Below are 15,544 nucleotides of genomic sequence, written 5' to 3' on the forward strand. Positions count from 1 at the left end.
TGCCTGGGTGGCTCAGTGGGTTAATCTGCCTTTGGCTTAGGTCATGATCCCAGGGTCCTGGGATGAAGTCCTGAATCAGGCTCTCTGCTCAGCAGGGAGCCTGCTTCCCCCTCTCTCTCTGCCTGCTTCTCTGCCTACTTGTAATTTCTTCTTCTGTTAAGTAAAGAAATAAAAAGTTAAAAACAACAACAACAACAACCAAAAAAACCCTTAAGCCCTCAAATGAAATTCAGTATAATTTCAACAACGAGTACGGTAGGCAGAATTGCTTTCTGGTGTCTTTTGAGTCAAATGTCAAAGTCATAGACTGAGCATTAGTTTAGATTTGCAGGTTACTTGTTTGATCAATACGGTGTTTTAAGGATTCTGTATGTTCAGGAGGTCAGAGAGTTTATCTATTTGACTTGTGCACGAAGATGAGGACCGACTGGCTTTATCACGTTTGAAGGTTATTTTAATAAACGGAGCAGAGTCGAACCAATGGGCTTCTTAGGTCACCATCAAAGTTTCTACAACCTCATATATGAGGACAGTGTAATTTGGGATTACTTGTGGGTGTTCACATGATTAGCTGGCCCCAGGACCCCCTGCTGCGTGGACTGACCTTTGAATGATGACTAACGGGACCTGCAGTGTCTGTGGCCCCCAGGTTCCAGAACTTTGTTTAAGTTTACGCTCGGTCTCCACAGTCTCCTCTCTCTGTGGATCATGTGCTTGTTATCAGCACCAGGACAACTTTGTTTTGCACTTTTTATCACAAGCATCCTTGAAGCCTTTGTTCTGACTTCTGCTTTCCAGTTAGTTAGCTTTAGTTAGAGACCCAGGGACTCTTTTTATTTTTGAGTACTTACCCTTTTATAAATATATGATTTTTTAAATCATAATATGAAAAAAACCTAATTACATATGTGCAACATGTTAGTTTTGAAAAACACAGACATGCAGAAGAATAATTCACCGACAATCCCAGCCCTTAAGTAGTATTACTATAAACAATTTGGTGAATGCCTTCATTGGCATAGTTTCTCTACAGCTATTTACCAAAATACTCTTACCTTTGCCTTAATGTTTGATAACTTGCTTTTATCACATAAAACATATTATGAACACTTGACCATATATCAGTCAGTTTTTTCCTGCAATGATTTTAATTAGTTATACTGTATCATACCATATAAAGTATTGTTTAATCAGTTTCCTATTGTGAGAAATTTGTGGTACTGTAAATAAGACTTCAGAAAATGCTTATATATAGCTGCATAGAACTATAAGAATGCCTTTTAGATAGAGTTCAAAAAATGAAATTGCAATGTGCATTTTTAAAGAAGTTCTCTCAAAAAGGTGTCACTTTTATACTCCTGGGATAACTCCTGGATTCTTCTTCTTTTTTAATTTATCAGTTTAAAAGGTAAAAAAAAAACATATCCTATTTTAAATATATATATTATTGATGATCTTGTCTCACTATGTCCATTCTCTACCGCAACTGGTATAATCTTCTCCAGACAAAAATCAAGTCACAATACCACCTCTGATTTCCTTTGTTGAAAACCTTTCTGCCAGTTGCGCCCAAATCTGGATAAAGTCTAAACCTGACCTTCTTCCCATGGCCCCAGAGGCCTCCATAGCCCACTTCTTCCCTATCTCTTGGACTTGATCGATTCTCTGCTTCCATGGTACGGACTCTACACTTGTGGCTCTGGCTTGATGTTTTTCTTTAAGAGAAAGAGAAGAGGGAGGGGGAGGGGCAAAGGGAGAGAAAAAGTCTCAAGCAGACTCCACACAGAGCCCAGAGCCCAGTGCAAGGCTCAATCCTAGGACCCCGGGATCATGACCTGAGCAGAAATCGAGAGTCAGTTGCTCAACTGACTAAACCACCCAGGTGTCCCTCGGGCTTAATTTTCTGTTCCTGGAACAGACCAAGCTGTTTCCTGCCTCATTTCCTTTGTTCTTCTGATTATCTTGCCAAGAAAGCTCTGCTCTCGTCGCAGCTGGTTTCTTTTCATTTTTCTGGTTTTTCTTAAAGGTAATCACTTCAGAGAGACCTTCCACGGCCATCCCCTCCAAATGAGGCCACCAATCTTTCTCTAACACAATCTCCTATTCTATTATCCTAATGGCAATTATCGCTATCTGAATGCACTTTACTGTTTCATGTGTTATTGAATGTGTATTTCTTGTTTTGGGTGACTTTATTTTACCTCGCTTCTCTTTAAACCCTTAGCTCTAAGGAAACAGGGAACTTGACTGCTAGGTTCACTGCTCTGTCTTCTGTGCCTAGAACAATACTAGACCCATGTCAGAGGTTGAAGACACACCGGTTCAGAAACACATGATGGCGGCTTCATAAATGTGTGGTGAGTAAATAAATGTGAATCTACTTTTGTCCTGACTTGAGGAGATGCTTTTATCAAGTACTAAGGGCATATATATTTTTTAACATGATTCTAGAATTTATATTGTGTTCCACTGTGACCTATGTAACTGAACAGACATTAGTTTTCCATTATTAATAGGTTTCTAGTACAGCTTGATGTCTGGCAGTGCCATCTGATCAGCAGGCTTTTTTCCCAGTATAATTAGCTTCTCACTGTAGAATGATATCTAGGAATTTCACCATCAACCATCGTTATGGGCAACTCCTCCTAGGCCAGCAAGCTTCATCCATGTTAGCAACTGACTTTAAGTTTAGGGGAGAAAGGCCCCTAAAAAGAGATATTTTTCTTGGTTAATGCATTTCTTTAGGGTTTTCTAGAGAGTTCTAGACTGACTGTAGGAAGGGCTGTTTGTTCATGCCTCCCCATATTGTTTGAAAGGACTTTCTGTACTGGGTTTGGACATGTGCCTTGCTTTGGTCAATGGGTCAGTTCCAAGTGACAAAAATGGAGGCTTGAAAACCAAGCCCCAGGGGTGGGCTCCGAGGCTTCACCTTCATTGCTCTTCAAGCCTGGAACCACCATATGAACAAGACTGGGCTAGCCGGTGGGATGATGAGAGAGCCTTGGCCCAGTTGCTCTATTACTCTAGCCGACAGCCTAAAGGCAGAGCCGCTAAACTCATCTGCAGCTGACTACAGTCTCACCAATGAGTCCAGCTGGAAACAGCAGGAAGTCTTTCTGGCGGAGCCCAGCCCACATTGCCAACCCACAGAACTATGAGCTATGTCAGTGGTGGTTGTGTTAAGCCACGAAGTTTCGAGGTGGTATGTTTCAGAGCACAAGCTGAAGAATGGCGCTTGTGTGTTTTTGTAAGACACACACAAACATGCATGCATACCAATATCTCATTCATTGGAAATCGAGAGAAATACTTGGAATGCGTTTCTACCACAATTCTGCTGCAGGGATGGCCCATAGCAATAGAACAGAAAAGAAGGAGACAAAAAGGGGTGCCTGCATGGCTCAGTTAGTCAGGCATCGGCCCTTAGATCAGGTCATGATCTGGAGTCCGGGGATGGAGGCCCACGTGAGATCAAGCGCCACATCAGGCTCCCTGCTGAGAGGGGTTTTGGTTCTCTCTCTTTCTGCCCCTCCCCCTGCTTGTACTCTCTCTCTCTCAAATAAATAAATAAAATCTTAAAAAAAAAAAAGGAGGAGACAAAAAGATGTGGGTTATCATTAGGTTAGGTCATTTGCACAGACCACTAAACCACCCCTGAAAAGCATTTAGAGACGTAACTTGAAGAAAATGCATGGAGAACAAGAAATTGCCTGATTCTAACACTGTGTGACCCAAAATGCTATCAGTTTGTTGCATGGCCATACACCGCACTTTGTATCTGAAGCTGTACTTGGGGCCTATGCTAGGTGCTAAGTGAAGGAAAAAAAAGAAGTAGAGTAACTCTAAACACTGAGGGGAACTCCCAATAAAAACCTAACTGGGTCACCTTCTTAAGGAAGCCAGCCGTTCATAATGCAACATGATATGTTACTTTTCCAACATGTGAAGGTTAAAATAAATATATTTTATAATTGGGAATCTTCATTGTCAAGATCTTAGTAAATTACAACGGTTGTAACATTAATTCTTTAAGAAAAATCCTGATGTTGATCTTGAATTTGAGGAGTAAATGATCATTTCGTATTTAGATTTAGGAACATGTAAAATATAATATGTTTCCTATGAAAACAAAGACTTTAGAACTTCGATTTAAAAAAAGTAAAATTTTGCTTTGCTGAGAAAAACAAGATAAGGGTGGAGAAATTCCTTCTTAAAATTCCTCCAAAACTTTCATTAAAGCAATGCTGTTATAGATGTATAGGTCATTTAAAAACATCTCTTCGTTGATGAGTTTTGAGAGAAGTTCACCTTCTGTTGTTACATTGTAGGGCTGAAGGGTAACTTTTTTTAAAAAGGTTTTATTTATTTATTTGATAGACAGAGATTACAAGCAGGCAGAGAGGCAGGCAGAGATAGAGGGGGAAGCAGGCTCCCCACTGAGCAGAGAGCCCGATGCGGGGCTTGATCTGAGGACCCCAGGATCATGACCTGGGCTGAAGGCAGAGGCTTAATCTGCTGAGCCATCCAGGTGCCCCTGAAGGGTAACTTTTGAATTGGACTACGATTTGTCCTAATGATGGGGATCAAAGTCACACAACTGCTTTTACAACTTGAACAACGAAAAGTAATACTGAGAAGTGATAAAAATAATTTCTATTTCTAAGCATGTTTCCTCTCTAAGAGAAAGTTTCTGATCTTAAATATAGACTGTTTTCAACACTGCAATGGCCAGTGGAGAGAATTCAACTTACTCAGTCATTGAAAAATTGCTGTGTGCCAGACAGAGGTAGTAGGCATGGTGACAGTAAAGGTGCATCAGACGGTCTCTGCCCTCGAGGAGCTACAGTCTTCAACATGGATACAGACTCCATTCAGTCTTCTCTGCCACAGGAGAGAGGAGACTTAAAAGCACACATGCTTTCCAACTTCAGCGACAGAAGGAAACCCAGGGTTCTGGTAGATTTTAGGAGGTGGGGCCCTCAAAATTTTGTTTAAAATTTTAAAATTAGAGTTTAAAAAGAGTGTTTAAAAAGTTAGAGTTAAAAAAGAGTGTTAAACACACTCTTCGAATGAATGGAGAATCCTTTCCAAATGAAACAAGCAATAATCATTCTCCCACCCTAAGTTTTGCTACCTTTTACTATTGTAATTGTGTACAAAACAGAGAAATCCAACAGAATGTGACCATGATGCCGTTTTTCTGATACAGCAGTTATCCAAGTTGATTTTTATACCATCCTTCACTCCTTCTCCTCCAACTCACACTACATCCACTTCGCACTCTTCAAGTTTGGGAAAAAGGTGGATAAAATAATAGGACTAGTAATAATAATAATAACAATAACATATAAAAGTTTCATTCCAAGTGACAATAGCTTATAAATAATTAAGGTCAATGTTCTTAAATCTCAATATCAGCAGTTGACTAATGCTGAAAGTCAAGTCATGGGGTGCCTGGGTGAGTCTGTTGGTGGAGCGTCGGACTCTTGATTTTAACTCAAGTCATGATCTCAGGGTCTTGAGATCAAGCCCCACATCAGGCTCTGTGCTTGGCAGAGAGTCTGTTTGAGATTCTCTCTCTCCCTTTCTTCCGGCCTCCCCCTGCCACTCACTCTCTCTAAAACAAATAAGTAACTCTTTAAAAAAAAAAAGAAAGAAAGAAAGTCAAGTCATAGCCTGGACATTCTTTAATGGAGTATTGTAATAGTGACTATATCTCTTAATAAAAACTGCAATATTTGATTTGATTTCCAGATATAACATGAACTTAGGAATCTGCTAGGAAATCATGGACATATGAGTATTAAATAACACAATTCTCATTAATGCAGACTGTAAGTGATGTGTTCTTGACCCTTGTCTGCGTTATTGCTTTAGGACCACAGTTTTGACAGCTCCCATCGCTTCAAACCATCCTGTTGCTTACAGCACACACTTGGCTCAGTAGTCATATGTGGACGTAACTAAGCATGCATGTATGTTTCTAGTTTGTCATTCACAAGTTCTCATACTAATGGCAGACTTAAAATGTTATATGCTATTAATTACTGCTTTTCTTAGAAGGATCACAGCTGTTTTCTATCCCACCTTTAAGAACTCCAGCTACATACAGGTGATCTATTCTAGGCACAGGCGCTTGTATAGTTTCAGAAAAAGGTGAGAGTTGGGCTTGTGTAGGTCACACCCACAACATGAAGTTCCTGGTGTATGTCCTGTTAGCTCTAAGGGAACCCTCCTGGGGTAAACTCTTGTGACATCAAGTAGATCACAACATATTTGTGGAAAAAGGTTAAACATTTGAATAATGTAATTATGTATCTTCTGGGTAGTGTCCATTTATTAGTTAGAGAGAAATGGGGGAGCTATTAAGGTACCCCTCTTTCTAACTATATATGTGTACAATGCCAGTTGTTGTCAGTATTATAACAGACTAAAGGCAGAGACAGATATGAGAACCCAAGTGCTTTCTATTAACCCAGACATTAAAGAGATTTGCAAACTGCAAAACAATGACATTCTCTTCAGCACATGGTTTTTTGTTTTGGAAAATAGAGCTATTTTTCATAATATGTAATTAAGATGCTGTGAATTCATATTTTAAATTAATGGGTAAATTTAAATTTTTTTCTCAGTTTTAATTTCTAACGCAGTGAACACTGATTGATGTAATCTACATGAGCAGAATTTTTGAGGTTGTCAAAACTTCTGAAAAATGTAAAGAGATTCCAGGAACTGAAAAAGTTGAGAATTGCTGATTGGGAATGAAGAGACAGATGGGACCTAGAGTATTAAATTTGGGAGTAATCAGCATTTGGCTGGTGATTTATACAGGCATTCAGATGAAACTGGCCAGTAGAAGTTTCCGAAGGGAAAAGATATGACTCATACTGAAATGCTGAGACTTAAGTTTCTTAACCTGTCCAAGTGTACCTTATCCACAAAACACCATTGTATGCATTATTGTCAGTGGGTCACCGTTTGTAAAGCACTTGGCATAAAGAAGGCAGTCAATAAATGATACTTACTTTTTATTTTTGTTCTTGAATCTTTTATCTTTCTTCATTCGAATGCAGAATTGATTTTTTGGCATAATCCAGACGACTAGTCAAGTACGCTTCTTGTCCTTCATGCAGGAGCAAGTGGAGAGAGGAAGTGAGCGGGGAGAGAAAGTTTGACACAATGAAGGGAAAGGTAAGTGTAGCTTGTCATCTGCCCTTACAGTATTCGTATGGGTCAAGCAGCCCCTGCCATTGAGATGATTGGCTTTATTACTTCTTTTAAATTGGGTTCAAATGTTCTTGCCATTTTTCAGTGTGGCAGAAAGAACACAAAGACATTGGGATCAGAGGTGATTGGAATTCTGGTTCTGCTCCATACTGGAAGTGTAACCTTGGGAAGCTACTCTATCTTTTGGAGCCCTACTCTCTTAACCTGTGCAATGAGAACCTTGATAGAGACCTTAGATGAGCAGACTATTGCACAAGGGCATGTAAAGGGAAGTGCTGTGTGCCAGGTGCATAACAGTTGCTTAATAAATGGCAGCCATATTGTTGTTTGCTGAGGTGTGAGCTGGAGAGTGCAAGGATCTCTAAGGCAAGAAACTGACACTTCCAACTGAAGTTATGAGTTATAACTGGTGGAACGAAGGGGAGAATGAAAGTAGACTACAAACAGCAAAAAAAAATTTTAGAAAAATAATTCGTAGTTTGAAGTTTTATTTTTCCATTGTGACTCAGCATCCATTTTAATCTTTTCCCAAAGGATGGCCATGCATATGTGTATTTATCTGTATTGTCTCTATCATTCATATAGCTATCACATTTATCTATCCACCTGTCTAAGTGACAAATGTGGACGACAAACACTGAAATTCAGTGTGGGTTGGGCAAAGAGTAGGAAGAGTGGTAGAAACCCAAGTCACAGATTTCTAGATATACACAAGGACAGATAACTATGACAGAAGACAAGTAGATCAGTCTCCACAAATTCAAAGGTTGAAAGACTTTGCAATGACTTTCAAACCAAGGCTTACCTTTTGCAATTGTGATTGTCCTGTTGTCTGCCATTTTCTTGTCTTGCGGCTCCATTTTCTTGGCATCTCCATGTAGGTTATTAATTTAAGACTTATTTATTTTCCTAAAGTGCCATGAATATGTTGGAGATGGTATAGCACAATAGAGTTCAGGGTTTGGAGCCAGGCAGAATTTGGTTTGACTCTTAGCCCTGCTAATTTGGGCAAAATCATGAATGCAACCTATATTATCGAATGCCTGCCATGTACCTGGTATTACACCGATTTCTTATGATATAATAATAAGCAAAGGACCTACATCCCCATTCTTAGGGACCTCAGAGTATCAGGTGGAAGAGAGACATTATTTAAAAATGACACTAATGAATATATGACTACTCACTGAGGTAAGTTCTAAACTGAATTACAAGTTAGAGGGTGAGGTAAACAGTATATACTCAGAAACAACAGTGTAGGCAAAAGACTTTTGACAGAAAGGAGCAAGGAAAGTTAAAAGAAAAATTTGGTGTAGCTGGAGTGAAGACAGCCAGAGGAGGAATCAGAAGCTCTAGTTTTCTTGTCTGTAAACTGGGGTTAATAAGGTTATCTTGTGGATTACTGAGAGAATATGATACTGCCCAAACAATAGTGGCAATTCTATTAAACGGTGGCTACAGTTATAATTACATAGTTGCTGCAGAGATGAAGACATTTCTTCATTACATAATGTGAGATCAGACCTTCTCTAACATCGGTAGTTGCGTTCATCCTCGACAACTGACCACTGGCAGACAAATGCGTCCCAGTCCTTGCAGTGCCCAGAAGACTTATAATTTAGGGAGGAAGTGAGGTTTTTTCTTTTGGTCTTGGACTATGTAGATGCCTGTCAATGAGAGAAGGAATATCAGAAAGCCATTGTTGAAAGGAAGGAGAAAGGAGTCAAATAAACTATGTTCTAAATAATTTTTTCCCCTAGACATGTCTTGAAATGTGACATTCCATTCCCCTAATCTGCTGTTTTCCTACCCGACAGGCAAAGGTTCCAACTTCCCAACATGTTCCTGCAAGCAAAGATCTGAATGAGGAAGCTAGTGCAGAAAAAGCTCTTCCAGCCGTATCAAGGGAATTAAATCGAATTGCAGAATTAGCTAGTCTCAAGAATACAGTGCCATTAAATACTTTTTGCTGTTTTATAAATTTTTCTTCAAATTCCAGTTAGTTAACATACAATATAATGTTAGTTTCAGGTGTACAATATAGTGATTCAACACTTCCATATGTCACTCAGTGCTCATCTCAAGTGCCCTCCTTAATCCCCGTCACCTGTTTTACCCTTCCCACACCCACCTCCCCTCTGGTGACCATCAGTTTGTTCTCTAGAGTTAAGACTCTGTTTCTTGGCTTACGTTTCTTTCTCTATTTTCCCCTATGATCATCTGTTTCTTAAATTCCACATATGAGTGAAATCATACGGTATTTGCCTTGCTCTGGCTGACTCAGCTCACTTAGCATGATACTCTCTAGCTCCATTCTATTTCCTAGTAGAAACAGACAACTTCCTAGAAATAGTAGAATTTCCTGGTAGAAACAGACAACTTCCTAGAAATAGTAGAATTTCCTGGTAGAAACAGACAACTTCCTAGAAATAGTAGAATTTCCTGGTAGAAAAACAGACAACTTCCTAGAAATAGTAGAATTTCCTGGTAGAAACAGACAACTTCCTAGAAATAGTAGAATTTTCCTGGTAGAAACAGACAACTTCCTAGAAATAGTAGAATTTCCTGGTAGAAACAGACAACTTCCTAGAAATAGTAGAATTTCCTGGTAGAAACAGACAACTTCCTAGAAATAGTAGAATTTCCTGGTAGAAACAGACAACTTCCTAGAAATAGTAGAATTTCCTGGTAGAAACAGACAACTTCCTAGAAATAGTAGAATTTCCTGGTAGAAACAGACAACTTCCTAGAAATAGTAGAATTTCCTGGTAGAAACAGACAACTTCCTAGAAATAGTAGAATTTCCTGGTAGAAACAGACAACTTCCTAGAAATAGTAGAATTTCCTGGTAGAAACAGACAACATCCTAGAAATAGTAGAATTTCCTGGTAGAAACAGACAACTTCCTAGAAATAGTAGAATTTCCTGGTAGAAACAGACAACTTCCTAGAAATAGTAGAATTTCCTGGTAGAAACAGACAACTTCCTAGAAATAGTAGAATTTCCTGGTAGAAACAGACAACTTCCTAGAAATAGTAGAATTTCCTGGTAGAAACAGACAACTTCCTAGAAATAGTAGAATTTCCTGGTAGAAACAGACAACTTCCTAGAAATAGTAGAATTTCCTGGTAAAACAGACAACTTCCTAGAAATAGTAGAATTTCCTGGTAGAAACAGACAACTTCCTAGAAATAGTAGAATTTCCTGGTAGAAACAGACAACTTCCTAGAAATAGTAGAATTTCCTGGTAGAAACAGACAACTTCCTAGAAATAGTAGAATTTCCTGGTAGAAACAGACAACTTCCTAGAAATAGTAGAATTTCCTGGTAGAAACAGACAACTTCCTAGAAATAGTAGAATTTCCTGGTAGAAACAGACAACTTCCTAGAAATAGTAGAATTTCCTGGTAGAAACAGACAACTTCCTAGAAATAGTAGAATTTCCTGGTAGAAACAGACAACTTCCTAGAAATAGTAGAATTTCCTGGTAGAAACAGACAACTTCCTAGAAAATAGTAGAATTTCCTGGTAGAAACAGACAACTTCCTAGAAATAGTAGAATTTCCTGGTAGAAACAGACAACTTCCTAGAAATAGTAGAATTTCCTGGTAGAAACAGACAACTTCCTAGAAATAGTAGAATTTCCTGGTAGAAACAGACAACTTCCTAGAAATAGTAGAATTTCCTGGTAGAAACAGACAACTTCCTAGAAATAGTAGAATTTCCTGGTAGAAACAGACAACTTCCTAGAAATAGTAGAATTTCCTGGTAGAAACAGACAACTTCCTAGAAATAGTAGAATTTCCTGGTAGAAACAGACAACTTCCTAGAAATAGTAGAATTTCCTGGTAGAAACAGACAACTTCCTAGAAATAGTAGAATTTCCTGGGTAGAAACAGACAACTTCCTAGAAATAGTAGAATTTCCTGGTAGAAACAGACAACTTCCTAGAAATAGTAGAATTTCCTGGTAGAAACAGACAACTTCCTAGAAATAGTAGAATTTCCTGGTAGAAACAGACAACTTCCTAGAAATAGTACAATTTCCTAGTAGAAACAGATAACTTCCTAGAAACATAGAAACTACCAGAACTGAAACAGGAAGAAATAGAAAACTTGAACAGACTGATAACAAGCAAAGAAATTAAACTGGTAATCAAAACACTCCCAACAGAGGCACCTGGGTGGCTCAGTTGATTGATCATCTAAGTCTTGGTTGGTTTTGGCTCGGGTCATGATCTCAGGGTCCTGAGATGGGGCGCTGAGTGGGGCTCCATGCTCAGCACAGAGTTGACTTGAGATTCTCTGCTTCTCCCTGTGCTCCTCCCCCAACGTGGCTAGCAGTCTCTCCCTCTCTCTCTCTCTCAAATAAATAAATAAATAAAATCTTAAAAACAAAACCGAAAAACTCCTAACAAACAAATTCCAGGGCGAAATAGCTTCACAGGCAAATTTTACCAAACATTTAAAGACTGAATACTTATTCTCCTCAAACTATTCCAAAAAGAAAGGCAAACTTGAAATTTCATTCTGTGAGGCCAACACTACCCTGATACCAAACCCAAATGAAGACACTCCTAGAAAAGAGAACTGTAGGCCAATATCTCTGATGAACATGAGTGCAAAAATTCTCCATAAAATACTAGCAAATGAAATCCAATAATACATTTTAAAAAAATCAGTCACCACAATCAAGTGGGATTTATTCCTGGGTTTCAAGGATCGTTCAGTATCTGTGATTCAATCAACATGATATATCACATTAATAAAAGAAAGGATAAGACCCATATGATCATTTTAGTAGATGCAGAAAAAGCATCCAGTCATGATAAAAACCCTCAACAGACAGGGTTTAGAGGGAATATACCTCAACATAATAAAGGTTGTATATGAAAAACCCACAGTGAATATCATTCTCAGTGGGGAAAACCTGAGAACTTTTTCCCTAGTCAGGAATGAGACAGGGATGTACACTTTTGCTACTTTTATTCAACATTACTGGAAGTCTTAGCCTCAGCAACCAGACAACAAAATAAAATAAAGTCATCTAAATCAACAAGGAAGAAGTCAAATTTTCGCTATTTGCTGACTGCATGATACTTTACATAGAAATCCGGAAAGACACCACCCTAAAATTTCTAGAGGTACAGTGCCTTTTAAATGGACCCCAGCAAGTGAGCCCCTGCAGTCCAGGACTGTAGCACTAACAGCCTGGATCCAAACCCCGCTCCACTCCTGACGCCTCTGTGACTTCGCCTCCCCATCTCTAGGAAAGAGCTAATGATGAAAACAGTAATACGTGTCTCCCGAGGTTGTTGTGAGGATAGAATGAGTAACCAGGGAGAAGGGGCAAAGCCTTTAGAAGAGCTTCCCAGCCCAGAGTAAGCATGTGTAAATGTTAGCTACACTTTTCCCTCCAGTTTTACTGAGATACAGTGGACATAGGTCATTGTATATGTTTAAGGTGTACTGCCTAATGCTTACATACATGATATGTATCGCTCACACATATTGTGAGATGATTACCGTATACATATATTAGTTAATATGCATCACCTCTTACAGAAATCGGTAAAAGAGAAAGCAAAACAAGGATGTATTTTTCTTTAAAAAAAGAATATATTTTTTCTTTATATATATATATATATATATATATATATATATTTACACACACACACACACACACACATATGTTTATTTATTTATCCTGCAGCAATGTGAGCTTTGGTTGACCTGTTATTTATCTTACAGCTGGAGGTTTGTACCTTGTGACCACCTTCCTCCGGTTCCTCCCCCTATTTCTCCCCTCTGTTAACTATGAATCTGATCCCTTTTGCTGTGATTTTGGTTTGTTTGTTTGTTTTTAGATTCCGCATGCAAGTGAGATCATACAGTATTTGCCTTGCTCCTTCTGACTTATTTGACTTTGCCTAATGTCCTCAGGTTCCATTCATGTTATCACAAACAGCAGAATTTCCTTATTTGTAGATATACCACAACTTGTTCATGCAGTCATTCATGAACTTGTTTCCATGTCTTGGCTATTGTAAATAATGTTCGCTGTTAACTTAATGCCTGAAGTAGTTGTCAGTTTTTGTCCCTCCCTCTTCCAACATATAGACACGTGTACTCATATACACGCATAAATATACAAACACACACACACGCACACATACATACACGCAAGCTTCTTACACTCTGGATGTCAGGATGTGTGCAATCTTCTTAGGGTCCCATATACAATCAAAAGAGCTTTGGGTTTAATGAGTGTTCAAATACTGTAGCTGTCGAAAGCAGTACACAGAAGGAGGAATGTTTTAATCTCTGCAGCATCTTTCTGGGGACTAGTGTTGCTTCACAATAGCCAGTGCATGCGGTAGAAAGGAGCTACTGTTGAGTCAATGTTACCAGCTGCACATCCCCTGGCACTTGTCCCGGCAGATTAAGGTCCGGGAAACAGTGAAAGAAGATAGAGCGCGGGGGTTGAAGCAAAGAAACTCACAGCATTTGTGGGCATCCTGCATCCAGACCAAGTCCTGTGACCAGCTTTGCTTATGGAAGGTGGAGCTCCACTAGGTGGGAACTCGAGATGGGTTTCTGGGCTTCAAGTGCATAGGAAGAGACTAACACATCAGCCCCTCCCTACAGAACGCCACATCAGCTGTCACCAGAAGCAGTGGGTCAGCTCTTTTTAGCTTTGGACTCCCTTTGGTGTAGTTTCCTGGAACCTGAAACTTAGAGGCTCACATTTCCATTGGGGTTTTCTGGCCAGAGGGTTCCCTGGTTCCTGTCTATCTTTCACTTTGAGGGAGACTTTGTTGCCATTATTTTATAAAGTTGGGGAACTTGAGGCCACAAGAACCCACGATGTGAAGCTCCTGATGTTGAAACTATGGTTCCCAAACACAGATCACCAGTTTCCCCTTTTTCCACATGTGACAACTGTTGTCCCTTAAACAGCACGAGTTTGAACTATGTGGGTCCACTGACACGTGGGTTGTTTCCAATAAATAGAGCATAGTACTAGAAATGTATTTTCCCAACTCTGGACTCCGGGAGCCCAATTGAAGCTTACAGAAAGGAGGGGGAGTGAGGAAGGGGGATGGGGTAACCGGGTGGTGGGCATTAAGGAGGGCACATGGCGTGATGAGCCCTGGCTGTTATACACAACCAGCGAGTCACCGAGCACTCCGTCAAAAACTAATGAGGTACTATATGTTGACTAAATGAACATTAAAAAAAAAAAAATCGATTAAAAAAAAAAGAAATGTATTTTCTCTTCCTTAAGATTTTCTGGATAATGTTTTCTTTTCTCTCTTACTTTATTGTAAGTACTTTATTGTACTTTATTGGCCCAAATTGTTCTGTTCAGGTCCAGGCCTCAGAGGATCCTTCCTGTGAAGACAGGCCCCTCAGCAGCCACAAGCAGCCTCTTCATGGCCTCAGTTGCGAATCTGAGGAACAAGATAGAGACTTCTGGTTTCTGGTCTGGTATGTAAGGGGCTTGGAAGTCACCACTCTGCTAAACAACGAGTAAAAATCTGAAGGAACCCAAAATTCCTAAATCATTAAGGGAGGGGAGGTTGCTGGGCCAAGGGCTTCCTGGAAAACTGGAGAAACCTACACATCACTACAGAGAATCGCAACTTACCATAAGCAAAACCGAAGAGCAAAAACCTCTGGGGGAACCAGTGCAGGGGTAGCAAAAACCTGAACGAAGTTGCTGAATTGCTGGAGGCTCATGTGGACAAGCCCGAGAGTTAGAAACTCCAGGGGACCCAGTCCCTGGCGGGAAGCCTTTGATGGGCTTATAGATAAACTGTATGTGACTCAGGAAAGAACCTCTGAGCTCGTGTATGTCAGCAGAAACATTCAAAACTGAAAAGCAAAGAGAGGGGCTTCTGGGTGGCTCAGTCAGTGAAGCGTCTGCCTTCACCTCCCTCTTCCTCTGCCTGCCACGGCCCCCGGCTTGTGCACGCTCTCTTTCTTTTTCAAATAAATAAATAAAATCTTTTAAAAAATGAAAAGAGGAAAAAAAGACTGAAAAATACAGAATAAGAGATCTAAGAACTGTGGGACAAGTACTTTTAATGGGAATACCAGAAGAAGGGGAAAGACAGCGAATTGGGAGAAATATTTGAGGCAAGAATGACTGAAAATTTCCCCCAAATTCATGTCAGACACCAACTCACAGAGCCAGGAAGTCCAGAACACACCAAGCAGGATAAATGCCAACATTCATATTTAAACTGCAGAAAATCCAAGATATTTAAAACTATTAAATGAAGCCAAAGGAAAAAACCTTCCCAATAGAGGGT

At 39.6% G+C, this 15,544-nt stretch overlaps 1 long non-coding RNA gene across 3 annotated transcripts; it reads left to right on the plus strand.

Moving 5' to 3' along the window:
* Positions 1 to 1,870: 1,870 nt before the first annotated feature.
* LOC106007227 lies at positions 1,871 to 15,182 on the plus strand. 3 transcript variants are annotated; one of them, XR_006606725.1, is made up of 5 exons: positions 1,871 to 2,026; positions 2,282 to 2,357; positions 7,074 to 7,191; positions 13,668 to 13,802; positions 14,599 to 15,182. It is a non-coding gene; the product is annotated as an uncharacterized LOC106007227 (long non-coding RNA). The 3 variants fall into 3 exon arrangements; XR_001181858.2 differs by lacking the exon at positions 13,668 to 13,802 and having other exon boundaries at positions 1,877 to 2,026; XR_006606726.1 differs by lacking the exons at positions 13,668 to 13,802; positions 14,599 to 15,182 and adding an exon at positions 9,045 to 9,231 and having other exon boundaries at positions 1,877 to 2,026.
* The last annotated feature ends 362 nt before the right edge of the window (positions 15,183 to 15,544 follow it).

This window comes from Mustela putorius, unplaced genomic scaffold (genome assembly GCF_011764305.1).
Source record: "Mustela putorius furo isolate JIRA1106 unplaced genomic scaffold, ASM1176430v1.1 tig00000430_pilon_pilon_pilon, whole genome shotgun sequence".
Taxonomy (NCBI): domain Eukaryota; kingdom Metazoa; phylum Chordata; class Mammalia; order Carnivora; family Mustelidae; genus Mustela; species Mustela putorius.